We start from the raw sequence: 12,052 nt of genomic DNA on the forward strand, positions 1-12,052 counted from the left end.
GGCCGCGCGCGCCCAGATGTGCCGGCAGATGCTGCCCCGCGGCGGGGCGGCGGCCAGATGTGGCAGGGTAGCGGCAGATGTGCTGTAGGAGTGAGGGGACATCAACACACCGCTGCGCTCCCGACCCCCCGGCTGCGGACAGCGCGGGGAAGAGGGGGAGGAAGAAGGGGAGGAGGGTGCCTGCCCCAGGGTGAGGGGGACGGAAGGTGGTGGAAAGGTCCGAAGCGGCGGGGGTGATCAGCGGCTCTCGGTGCACCACCACTGATGCTTTCCAGATTCGGCTTTATCTCAAATCTCGTCCCCAAAGGAGCAGAGTAGTTCAAAGCATCTCTGCTGCGACGGCTGTTTATCCTTGTGTACAGCTGCCACTTCCCCACCATTCATAAAGACGGAGATTAATGACATCAGACTCTGATAAAGCAACGCATCGGGTCTGGCCCGTTATACCATATCCTCTTTTCACGGTTAAACTGCTTGGGACCGGGGAAGTGAACCTGCAAAACGACCGTGCCTTTGCAAAATGCTGGGCAGACGCATTGGCTTTGATCATCACATAACTTCCTACAAGTACCAAAAGCTCTAGGGACACGATGAGGAGCGAATCAACCTTTCTAGCACTTTCACCTGCAGCATAAAAGACCTCATTTTGCAGTCAGAAAAATCAGGGAAATGTAAGCAAAGGATTGTACTCAAATATCATTTCAGCCAGAAAAGTCAGGGTTATGCAAGGCACTGTAATTCCTTAAACCAGCGCAGGAGTAATAAAGGGATGTAAGACTTGAGTAACACACTTCTATTTTTTCCCCTGCCACAGGCAACATTTAAACAGGTTTTTTTACCATTCTGTGCCTCAGTTTCCCATGTCTCTAAGAGGAAGTTCCTGATAACAAAATAAATAAATAAGCAATGAAGATCCTCATATATGAATCAGTTATGATTAAGCTGTTAATCCCTTTGGTATGCTGTCCACTACCCGGAAAAAAACTAATGATAGCTGGACTGGGAAATTTTGGGATTTCTCAGAAGTTTTTTCTCACTTGCACATCATCCACTGTCACTATTGTCTCCCTATGCTGTGAACTGCCAGCTTCTAGGTATTTCTCTCCTCTAGGCAACACTGCACATTGTCTCTCCTCCTGTGCTCAGCTAAGCAAAGGAGCACTGAATAGCAGACTTTTTCCCCCACTTGTTTTGGCTTTTGCTTTGAACAGGATGTTTCAGATGTTTATTCTGTCATAATTACTTCTTTTTCCTTTATACAATTAATGAGTAAGCAAAGACAGGACTTTCTGTCTTGAAGCCAGAGAAAGCTGTGGGTCTTTCTCAGCGGACTAAGCTGTCACCTCTCCCAGGCAGCCTTTCCTGATTGGAAGATAACAGGAACAAAAGTAAGACCTGAGTGCTTGGACCAAAGAGCTAGGGAGACACCTGTCTCCGCATCGTGTTCCTTACCCTCCCACTCCAAGCAGAAAGTATCCAGTGACAAGGTCTGAAATGAAGAGAGGTTTGCACTGCTGTAACCCCTGTGATGTCTGTCTATAGATAACAAAGGATTTAATTTAACACATTCCAGAAGTGGTCACCAACCCTCCCAAAACGCTCCTTATTGAATCCCAGAACACAGAGCTGAAATCCTTTGGATGATTTCCAGCCCAGACCCAAGTGTCATGAATGCAGAAGGACTTTGATTTTAAAAGGCCTATATATAGGCCTGGTACAAGTATGCTTCCAAAAAGATGTTTTTTTTCCCAGAACTTTTGCCACTCAGTGCAGACCTGATTCACCTGAACTACTTAACTTGTCTCCCTGCCTATTCTTTAATCCTTGTCACCCACGTAGCACTGTATCAGCACACTGCTATCTTTTTAATTATAAAACATTATGTTTACTTACTTAAATATGGATTTATTTAACCCATGCTAACAGCCTTGCTAATTTAAAAATGGTAACCTGCAGCAGTAGCTAATCCTGTACTCAACTGCTTTGCCAAAGCAGAGCCCAAAGTTTTATATTCAAAAGAATTTCAGAGTGATCAATAGTTGACAGAAAAGAGAAGTTAAACAGTACCATACTTCGCCATTGGTAACTATACTGCAGCTGAATACATTAAATTTGGAGGTTTGGTCATTCTGCTTCTGAGCTCCATCTCAGCTTTAATGACCATGCAGCCAGGGTCATCCTGAGAACAAGGCTTTCCTCCTGAAAAGTGTTGAAGGGTGACGGTGGTTAAGGAAACATGGAAAAGTTCCTGTTGCCTCAGGGAAGGAATGGTTTGGGCTGTTTTCATATATAGTAAATAAGCAGAATGGGATTTCTCGTGCGAGGGATGCTTTTCCTTGTGCAGGGTCATGTTAGTTTTGACTTGCCCAACTCAAGCACGTATGAAGTTGATTAAGCTGCACACTAAACTTTGGAACACTCTCAAAGAAAAGAATGAGGAATTCAATGCAGTAAAGTGCTTATCAGAAGTTTTATTTATACTGTTTACATAGGAAGAAGATGCATTGTTTCCTGTGGTTCATTCATAATGATGTTGTTGAATTAATAATACAAATTCAAGTTTCTTTTCTGGATACTGCTGGTCACTGGAATTGCCTAGAAGCAAAACTTGATCACTGCCTCTTAAGAGGCTTTTTGTGTAGTAGGAAAGCACAGCCTCTGAACATGAGGAGAAGGGTGTTCAGAGTGCCCCTGACTCCTTAGAAATACAGTTTGTTTGCACGCATGTAGATCTTGAGCAGTTATTAATTATCTACTACTCACTGATCTCCACCAGGGCAGTTGTATTAGGCTCAATACAAATGCAGACATGAGATTGGAAACTTTGATAGTGATCCTAATCATAGAAGATTATTTGTACCCCCTTTCTATTCCCACCCTTAAAAGAGCTATGACCATGATGTTTGGAGAGGAAGGGTGGATGCAGGGAAGCACAGGAATTTTCTTGGTTGGTTGTTTGTTTGTTTTTTTCAGATATTTCACTGCAGTCTTCAGAAGCATGCACTGTGATTATTCTTGATCCATTTAAAAATGACATTTTCATTGATGTATTTTCCATCTGCTTCAAACATAAAGCAAGTAACCAGTTTCTGTAAATAGTCTTAATCCCACTACAGCATTGTGTTTGGATCAAGTACCAGGTCTCCAGCTGTCAGCATGACATGTTCAGGGACATCAGAGCAAGGCTGAAGGTGTAAACAGATGGAAAACAGAGATTTTCAAGAGATCTTGGGAGGATACTTTGTAAGGCCTCATGTTGGTCATTCATGGATTAGGCTCCCTTCCAGGTGAATGCCCAAACTAAACCTGGAAGTCCACATGCAGACTTCCACTCTCAAGGAATATTTCACAATCCAATCTCAGATGCTATATATTCACCCAGGCTTGGGTAGTAAAAATTTCCCATGCCACAGGAACTCCAGTAGGCACCTAGAGCAGTGTTCCATTACAGAAAAAAAAAGTCAGACCCAGATAACAGAGAAAAAAAAATTCCTGAATGATTGTGTCTCTGTCTCTCACCCTAGATAGAGGCAGAATTTCTTCCTAACCTCTACATGATCAAGAGAGTTATCCTGCCTGTAAAAGGTTGTATGAAGCAAGGAATAAACAGGCAGAGCAAAGGCTAGGAGTGAATGCAAAAGCTCTCAGAAAGGATCCCCCAGAAGCAGGTTTGGGACAGGAAGGAGGAGGGAGAAAGTGCAGGAAAAAAAGAGAGAGGAAGAAGCAAAGGAAAAGCGGGGAAGAAAAAAGGCTGAAGAAATGTTAGGGAACCGTAATGTCTGCCTGGGGTAAATGGGTATTACATCCTGAAAGATGATGGTAGAGCACCCACCAAAGCATCTGCCAGAGCAGGGAAAAGGTACAAAGAGTTGAGAAAACAGTGGCATAGCCACAGAAGCTCCATGTTATGTTTGGGTGGCAAAGAGCAGAGGACAAGGTGACGTGGGACTGAAAACTGGAGAAAGGCTGTTGATCTTCTTACCTCTTTGTTCCAGCCATCCTTTTGCCACTTGAAAAGATGTGAAACTGTGAAAGTTAAAATAATCTATTTATTTTGCTTTGTAAGTTCAAGGGGCTGTCCTACTCTGTGCTACAGCCCAACATGTAAAATAACCAACCCGACCTGCATTCAATAAAAATATTGAGGCAGAGAACGATACTTCTCATCACAAACACTAGAATGGCACTTAATCCATCTAGGAGACTAAAAGTCTTTGCTTTTTTATCAGAGGCATTTTTGGTAAAACATGTCAATGAAGGACATGTTGAAATGTGATGCAACTGTTTTGAAAATAGCTATGGAAAAAAGCATGTCAGAAAACATGAAATGGCGACCATCAGGCACTATCTCCGGAGAGCATCACAGCTACAGAAAGGAATTGCTTCTATTTCACAGATAATTACAGGGCTCATCTTAGATTAGCAGCAAAAATAAACACCTTTTGAAAGTATCAGCTAAAACAATAACACTGCTGACCAAGAAGAAAACACATAAAGAGAGCACTAATCCACCAAAAACAAATCCTGATGGATGCACAGGACATGGCATCACACTAACCAGACCTGACTTATTTTTTTGGGGTTTAGGTTTGAATTCCATTTTGTTATAAGAGATTAAAGCTGAAGAATGTGAAATCTTCCATGGCATCCCAGCTATCAAACACCATTGACCTCTGTAGCTCATATGTGCTCCGTTTTGGTCTGGGCTCCTTTGAAGGGCCTGGGACACTGCTGTAAGTGCATGGACAGCAAGAAAAACAGACCCCTTCTATCCAGCCTCTGTAAAAGTCAGAATGAAGGCACTGTGCTTCTGAAGTTTACAAAGTTATCCACCTAAATTGCTCCTTTGATGAGCATCCCATGGCAGTGTCATGTTCTAGAAGCCCTGGTTGCTGAGAAGGAAGGTCACTGACCCAGAAATCAGGCACTTCTCACATGTATGTAGAAGAAACTGAATAAGCGGGGAACTAGATCTGGTTATACAAATTGAACTAAAATTTGAGCACTTGTTCTTTTATTTGCAGAGGCACATTGTGGTGGCAGCACAGAGGAAGATGGTCCTGGGAAATATTCCTTCTTTTCCACAAGCCAAAGGTGTCCTTTGACTAAAAAAGCTGTGGCAGTCCTATTCCAGCACACAACCTGTTGGCAAAGGAAGTGCAACACTCAAGTCTGCTGTGTGTGCATGCCACAGAAACAGCCTGTAAATGTCCAGACTGACACCATCAACCCATTAGGATTATGATGGATGCCCAGCAAGGCATTGGGGCTTATTTTGCAAACCCTATGCCAAATAGTGCAGAGGCTAGAAACAGAGGCTTGAGCAAGAGACTACCTTAGTGAAAAATCCATGCTAACTGGGAAATTTACAAATAAAGGGTGGGATATTTTGTTTGTTTGTTTTTAATAACATATGGTTAACTGACAAGCCTTTATTTTGCAGTACAGAATACTGCTCATAAAGGAAAATAGCTTCTTGCAATGGTTTTCAAATGCTAGGAAAAATGTTCCAGTGACTAAGGCATCAAGACACACCTGTAATTAATAAATAATAAAGTCTAAATAATAGATAATAAATAAATAAATAGATAAATAAATAAATAAATAGATAATAAATAAATAAAATATATTAAATATAATAATAAAGTCTCAGGTATTTATTTTTCTGACAGTATCATCAGATAAATAGATAGACACCTTTAAAACTGAAAAAAATGCTGGGTATTTATAGAAATTATGTTTCATCCTATAGAATATTAGCATATGTAACAATAATTTCATACTTGCTCCCAATGCAGATTTCCTCAAGGAGTTTGTACACTGTCCTTCCTAGCTGCAAAACAAAATGTTTAGCATGTGGATGGGTTGTGAGCCCAATCCACAGCAACTTGCAGACAGTTCAATTATCTGCTGTGGTCTGGAGCCCATAGATGGAGCCTCCCACAGATTTGCCATCCCACCTGCAGAGCAGGAAACATTATCTCATGGGCTGTGCAGCTGTTTTGCAGCTATGGCCTGACACAGCTCTGGGCAGCTCAGGTACCTGTAGCTACACCTGTGAGAAAGCTGCTTCTCCATAGCTCACTGCAGCATTCTGTCAGGGTACTCCCATACTTGGAGCTATGCAGGAGAGCTGGGGAAGGCCTGTGACACTGGGGGAAGCAAAGCAGCCCTCATGCTGCTCTGCTGATGGCAATCCTTGGAGCCTGTGCCAAAGCAAATGCAGCCTGGAGACTCTGTACACGTGTCCCTGCTGTGGCATCTCCCCCAGGACGTGTTTTCTTTGGCTCAAGCTCCTGTGGAGCCGTGGGCACTCTCCAGTGGCAGATGCATTAATACAGATGCAACTGGATAAAAATCCCAGTTTTTGAGCACTCTTGGGGAGCAAAACTTCCTTGTTCATATGGCTATGGAATCATAGTTTTGTAGCTATGGGCAAAGCCAGGTGCAGGGAGGCTTCGGAGATGATTGGTATGCCACAGATTGAAATCTGCCTCTCCTGGGGTGCTGACTGCACCTGCCCTCCTTGGAAAAGCTGGGCCAAACACTCATGCAAGCACAACCCCTCGACCTTTACTTTTAAATCTACCAAGGAAGGAATGTTTTAACTCTCATGTAATTTATAAGTGGGCAAATGAACTTTACACAAATATAACCCCCCACACACACTCACAGACTTGGGCAGGTTATTTAAACTGAAAATCAACCTGGCATATAGTGAAGCAACAATTTTACAGTGACATTGCAGCTTTCTATGACATGGAAATGGTTGTATACTTTATGTTTTTAATCTCCTGCGTGCTGGTTTTGTTGCATTATTAGTTCTGATACATTTTTTTTCCCATCCGATTTCTTTTTAAATAAGGCAGCTTCTATTGAGGAGTTTCATTCTGCCCTATGGAGCAACACATGTAACTCATCACAGAAATGGGCTTGATTCAGACCAGTCACCCATCTCATTGAAGTTAATCTAGCAAAACACAAGCAAAAAAAAAAAAAAAAAAAGAAGAATACGACCTTCACTCCACAGCTTGTGACAGCTCACTCACTGCTTATTTATTCTGCACTCCTTGCAAAAACACTCCACACATTCAATCACATCTCAAAGAAAGGGGTCAAAAGGCAAGTGTTTTTAAACTGTCTCAGTTAAAGAGTCCCTTCCCATTAAAGCTGTGCTGGTTGTGTCAGAGATAAAAGGCTGTTTTCTGTAAGGACTGACCACTCTGACAAATCAACAATAAATTACATAGAAATAGGCTCTGGCATATTCATTGCAGGAAAATGAATCTCCAGGCACCCTCCATGATTAACAGTGAATGCTCCCTAATTCTGTGGATGGTTGTGTGAAACGTACACAAAATTATCTAAATCTTTGAGTGTTTATTTCATGATGGCCAAAGATTGAGAAGTTTAAGGCAGTGGTATGGATCACCTGAAGGGAAGAAAATCAATGGTAAAAAGGAATTGTAAAAATTTATTCTTTTGAGCTTTTAAAGCACTGAATTTTTGTTTTCAGTGATAGATGTGGGAGATTTCTAAGTCTGTCAAGAACACGCAGAAAGCAAACTGAGCATGTTGGGAAAGATAATTCTCCTGCCAGAAAAGGGGAAAATCCACATTCAGATGTCCATTTATTGAGGTGTTAATTGTTAGGATAAATACAGAATTTTTCCTTGAGAAGGAACTTTCTCCCCAAAACAAGCAATTTATATCTGGTTTGACTTCAGGCTAAAAGAGTCCTAATCTTTGTCTGTCCTGGGAAGGCTGATTTGCCACAAGGAGAAATTGTGTGTGCTTTATGAATGGGAGGTACATTCTTTCCACATTTACCCCTTTGCAGGTCCTTTAGTGCTACAGTCAGGCAGGGCTTGATCTTCTACATCTTGCAAGAAGGTCACTCAAAACGTTTGGCAGTGCCCAGTGATTTATGATGTGCATGTTCCAGGTGTCCTCAAGGAAATACACAGTGAGGTGTCTAGGGCCTCAGGGCACTGTGATAACAGGGATCCAAGTTCTTGCGAAATGAAAAATAAATCAATCATCTCTATTAAAGTGCTTTACAATGTTCAGCATCTCTCAGCAGCGGTCTGGAAGGACCAAAACACTGGAGAATTAAGTTACACTGTTCTTGTAATTCCACATGGTCTTTTGCAGCCAGAATGCTGTATTTCAAAATCGCGTTTCTCTTTTTTTGCTATGTATCAAGTAATAGCTTTTCCAGGTCTGTATTTCAGTTCAAAAAAACCAACAAACAACAAAATCCAAAAAAGCAAAAAAGACAAACATACAGAGGAAAAAAAAAATCTGTGGAATGGTATTTAGTTTATATGTAGCTTGATTTCTTAAAGAGGTGAGGGGGATGTCAATACTTCAGAAAATGATGTTTCTGTATTATACCTCTACAGCCATTACTTTTCAAAGTTAGGTCATCTATTTTTCTGTCTAAAAAATTATGGCCAGAAAAAAGGAGCAAGCAAAGGAGCAATCACGATAGTAACTCATTTCCACTGAACAACAGGGGAAATTAGCAATGCATACCTTGGCACTTAGCTGAACCAAGCTGCTTTCCCTAACTGACTCTTCTTTCAGGCATCTTGTCAAAATATTTCCTTGAAATACGTTCCTAGTGTGTGCAGGAGCTATTTATAATCTACAACACTTATTTTTGGATTAAATACATGTAGGTGGCTAGTTGCCATGAGAGCAAAGGGGGTTTTGATGAATTACAAGAATGTGTACAGAATGTTACCCTTGGGATAACGCCTTTCCAAGCCGAGCAGCCCGTACAAGCAATCAGACTGTCAGACGTGGTGTCAGAGCAGGCACAGCATGGAAACTGGCTGTGGGATGCATCAGCATGGCCTCACCCCACTGCTGATTTCTGCCTCTCTTTCTGAGGCAACCTTCCAGATCCTGTCCCAGGTTCTAGGCCAGCACTGAGGATCAGCCAAGGAGCAGCTCAGGAGGGCTCCTGTTTATTCAGTACCTGCCCTGGTTTTAGGCAGTGTGTCCATTGGCTGGGGTCAGCCCCATCAGCAGCCAAGAGCCTCTGCAGAGGAGAAGAAATGTCTGTCTGAAGACTCCCACGTGTGGCCTGGACAAGACAACCCTGGCCTCTATGCCATTCATTGCTGGCTTGCTGCCTTCTCCTCCAAGCATTTTTCCTCTCTGTCTTTCCACACACCCATCCATCCCAGAATTCCCACTCCCTCCCTGAGTTGGTGTGGTGACTACATGCCCCCCAGCACTGGAGTTTGGAGCTGGGGTGACAATTCCCCTGAGGTGTCGGGCTCCCGTTCCAGGGACTAGTGGCATCAGCCACTTCACACTGGGTATGATTAATGTGTAAACCCAACAGCACCTTCCCCCCTTAGCAGTTCAGTCAGAACAGAAGGGAAAACATCTCTTGGCTAATGGTTAGATACACCAGCTGTGCTACTTGTGCTTCTCCTTCTCTCCTTCTCTAACGAAGGGTGGGTAATCATTAATAGCACAACACACTGGCAGACTAGTTCATATGTGGTTACTCTTCGGTCACTCCTGATTTACTGCAGCCTTTACCAATTTCAGTAAAGTAATTTGACATTCAGCATATGTTGGGCAATCCTAGCTTGTGCTGAAAAAGCCCCTGGTAATTTGACTCTCAGATGCTGCCAAAGCCCTGGTGAGCCCTTCACAACTGAAATGCAGCACAGCAAGCTTGCCTTTCCTGATATGAAAGAAATGTGGTGATGAATTATCTATCTATCTATCTATCTATCTATCTATCTATCTATCTATCTATCTATCTATCTATCCGTCCATCCATCCATCCATCCATCTATCCATCTATCCATCTATCTATCCATCTATCCATCTATCCATCCATCCATCCATCTATCCATCCATCCATCCATCTATCCATCCATCCATCTATCCATCTATCTATCCATCTCTCCATCTATCATTTCTATCTGCTCCCCTGGACAAGTCACAATCACTGCTCTGAATGTTCCAGATTGTCCCATACTGGAGTTTTCATGAGAATTTGGTCTCTCTTTGCTCTACAGACACTTACCTGGAAGTTGGCATTTAGTAAAAGGCTGGGCTAACCTTCAGACCAAAGGGTTGTGTGAATGTCATAGAAATATATCATGTCTCATACAAAAGAACCATCATTAGTGCAGCAAGGGAGAAAATATTCACAAGGATCAATAAACTGGACTTGATTCAATATCACTTTCTCTTCCTCTGTATTTCTGTCTTCAAAAAAAAGCATTAAGGCTGAATATGGTCAAAATACTGCCAAAAGAGTTACAAACAGGAAGTGCCCAGCTGAATTTCAAGGGCTTTGTTGCTTTGAAAAATTAGATCTAGGCTGTAGGTGAGTAGAGGAAGGGAAAATAAGATGACAATTTTCAGATGACAATAGCATCAGCTATCAGCTGGCCCTGGGAATCTGCCTGCTCCCATGGATGTGAGTTGGGGGCACAGTGCAATAGTGAGAGCCTAAACCCCTAGCTGGTCACAGCCAAGCCAGGAAGGCTGAAGGAAGGGGTAAGACTTCCAAGGAGGACTTCCAAGACACCTGTTCAACTATGTAATAATGTAGAACATAAAAACCTGCCCTGTGTGAAGACTGCAAGAATAACCAGACTGAAGTTACAGCAGAGTTTTCTAAGTGTTACTTTGTGAGCAAATCACAAGCTTTCTTATTCAAAATCTTTTGGATCCATGCAAATGCCTGGGATGCATCTATTTGAGCTGCAGAGAGCAGAGCCAGAGCAGAGGAGAGAAAGGGAAATACTAGAAACGTGTGAATGACAAAATTTCTGCATGAAAATGAAACATGCAGACTTAACTGGGCACAATGGCAGTGGAAAACTGCTCATTGTATTCCTGTGTTTCTGAGGACAACAAATTAGGAGAAATATGTCTTCAATATGTCTTCTGTCACCCCAGCAATCAAAAATGGGAATAGGAGACAAAAGCAATAAATTAGGACTGAATACAAGAAGGATATTTTCCCCCTCCAAACTCTATAAAAATCTCAGTTTAACAGCTGTGAATTCTTAAGCTACACTCTCCCAGCATCCTGCCCACTTCTGTAGAACTTTAAGTATGAAAATCTCTATGGCAATACTATCCCTTCTTTTGCCCCTTCAGCCACTGGGGGTTGCCCATGAGCTGCTGGTGGCATCTGACATCATGTACAGGTGGAGCCCCAAGGGAAGTGAGCATCTGCAGCCCCATGGTGAAAAAAACACCACATGGAAAAACATTTTCTCTAGAGGATATCCTCCTCTGCTTCAAAGCAGTTGCCTGTGACGAGGGAGCAGAGATGGAAATGGCCTTGTACCCACCACAGCTCATCCCATACTAGTGTATCCCAGTAGCTCAGCTTTCCACACAAAACCCTTTTCACTCCCCCAGCCATCACCATAAAACACTTCAATCCTCCACATGCAGTGGTGGGAAGGGGAGCTCTCCTTTCACAGCCCATGAGCTTCAGACAAAGACCAAAATGGAACCAGAAGCTCTGCCAACTTTCTGACCCAGCTTGCTTTCTGGCTGTGAGATGTCGCTGGCTCTTCTTCAGAAAAGGCTCCAATGACAAAAACCACAAGGTCTTTCTCACAGGGCCTTTCTTACACCCAGAGGCATCCCAGGTTTTGCAGAAGTTCTCCTCATCTTTTCCTCACACTCATAATTTTTTTATTGACCTGCCCCATTGGTGTGGAGGACCAGCTGCCAGAAACAAACAGCTGAGAGAAAGACGTTGACTTAATTTCATCACACACGGATTTATCATCATTCCAGACTCTAAATGCAGCAGGAAGGGAGAGCATGGAAAAGAGAGATGAAGAGGCCATTACAGACACTCAAGTCCCAAAGCCAGGGGTGGCTCAGATAATGTGAAAAACATGATCAAGGTAAGATGAGCCCAAGTAAAAGAACAAATTTCTTTCCAAAAGGGACATAGATGTTAAACTGATGTGAGCTTAGCTTTTTAGCCTAGCTGCCTGAGCAAGGACACCCTCCATGACAAGAATTGCCGTGGGCTATGCCTGGG

Source organism: Parus major, chromosome Z (genome assembly GCF_001522545.3).
Source record: "Parus major isolate Abel chromosome Z, Parus_major1.1, whole genome shotgun sequence".
Lineage (NCBI taxonomy): Eukaryota > Metazoa > Chordata > Aves > Passeriformes > Paridae > Parus > Parus major.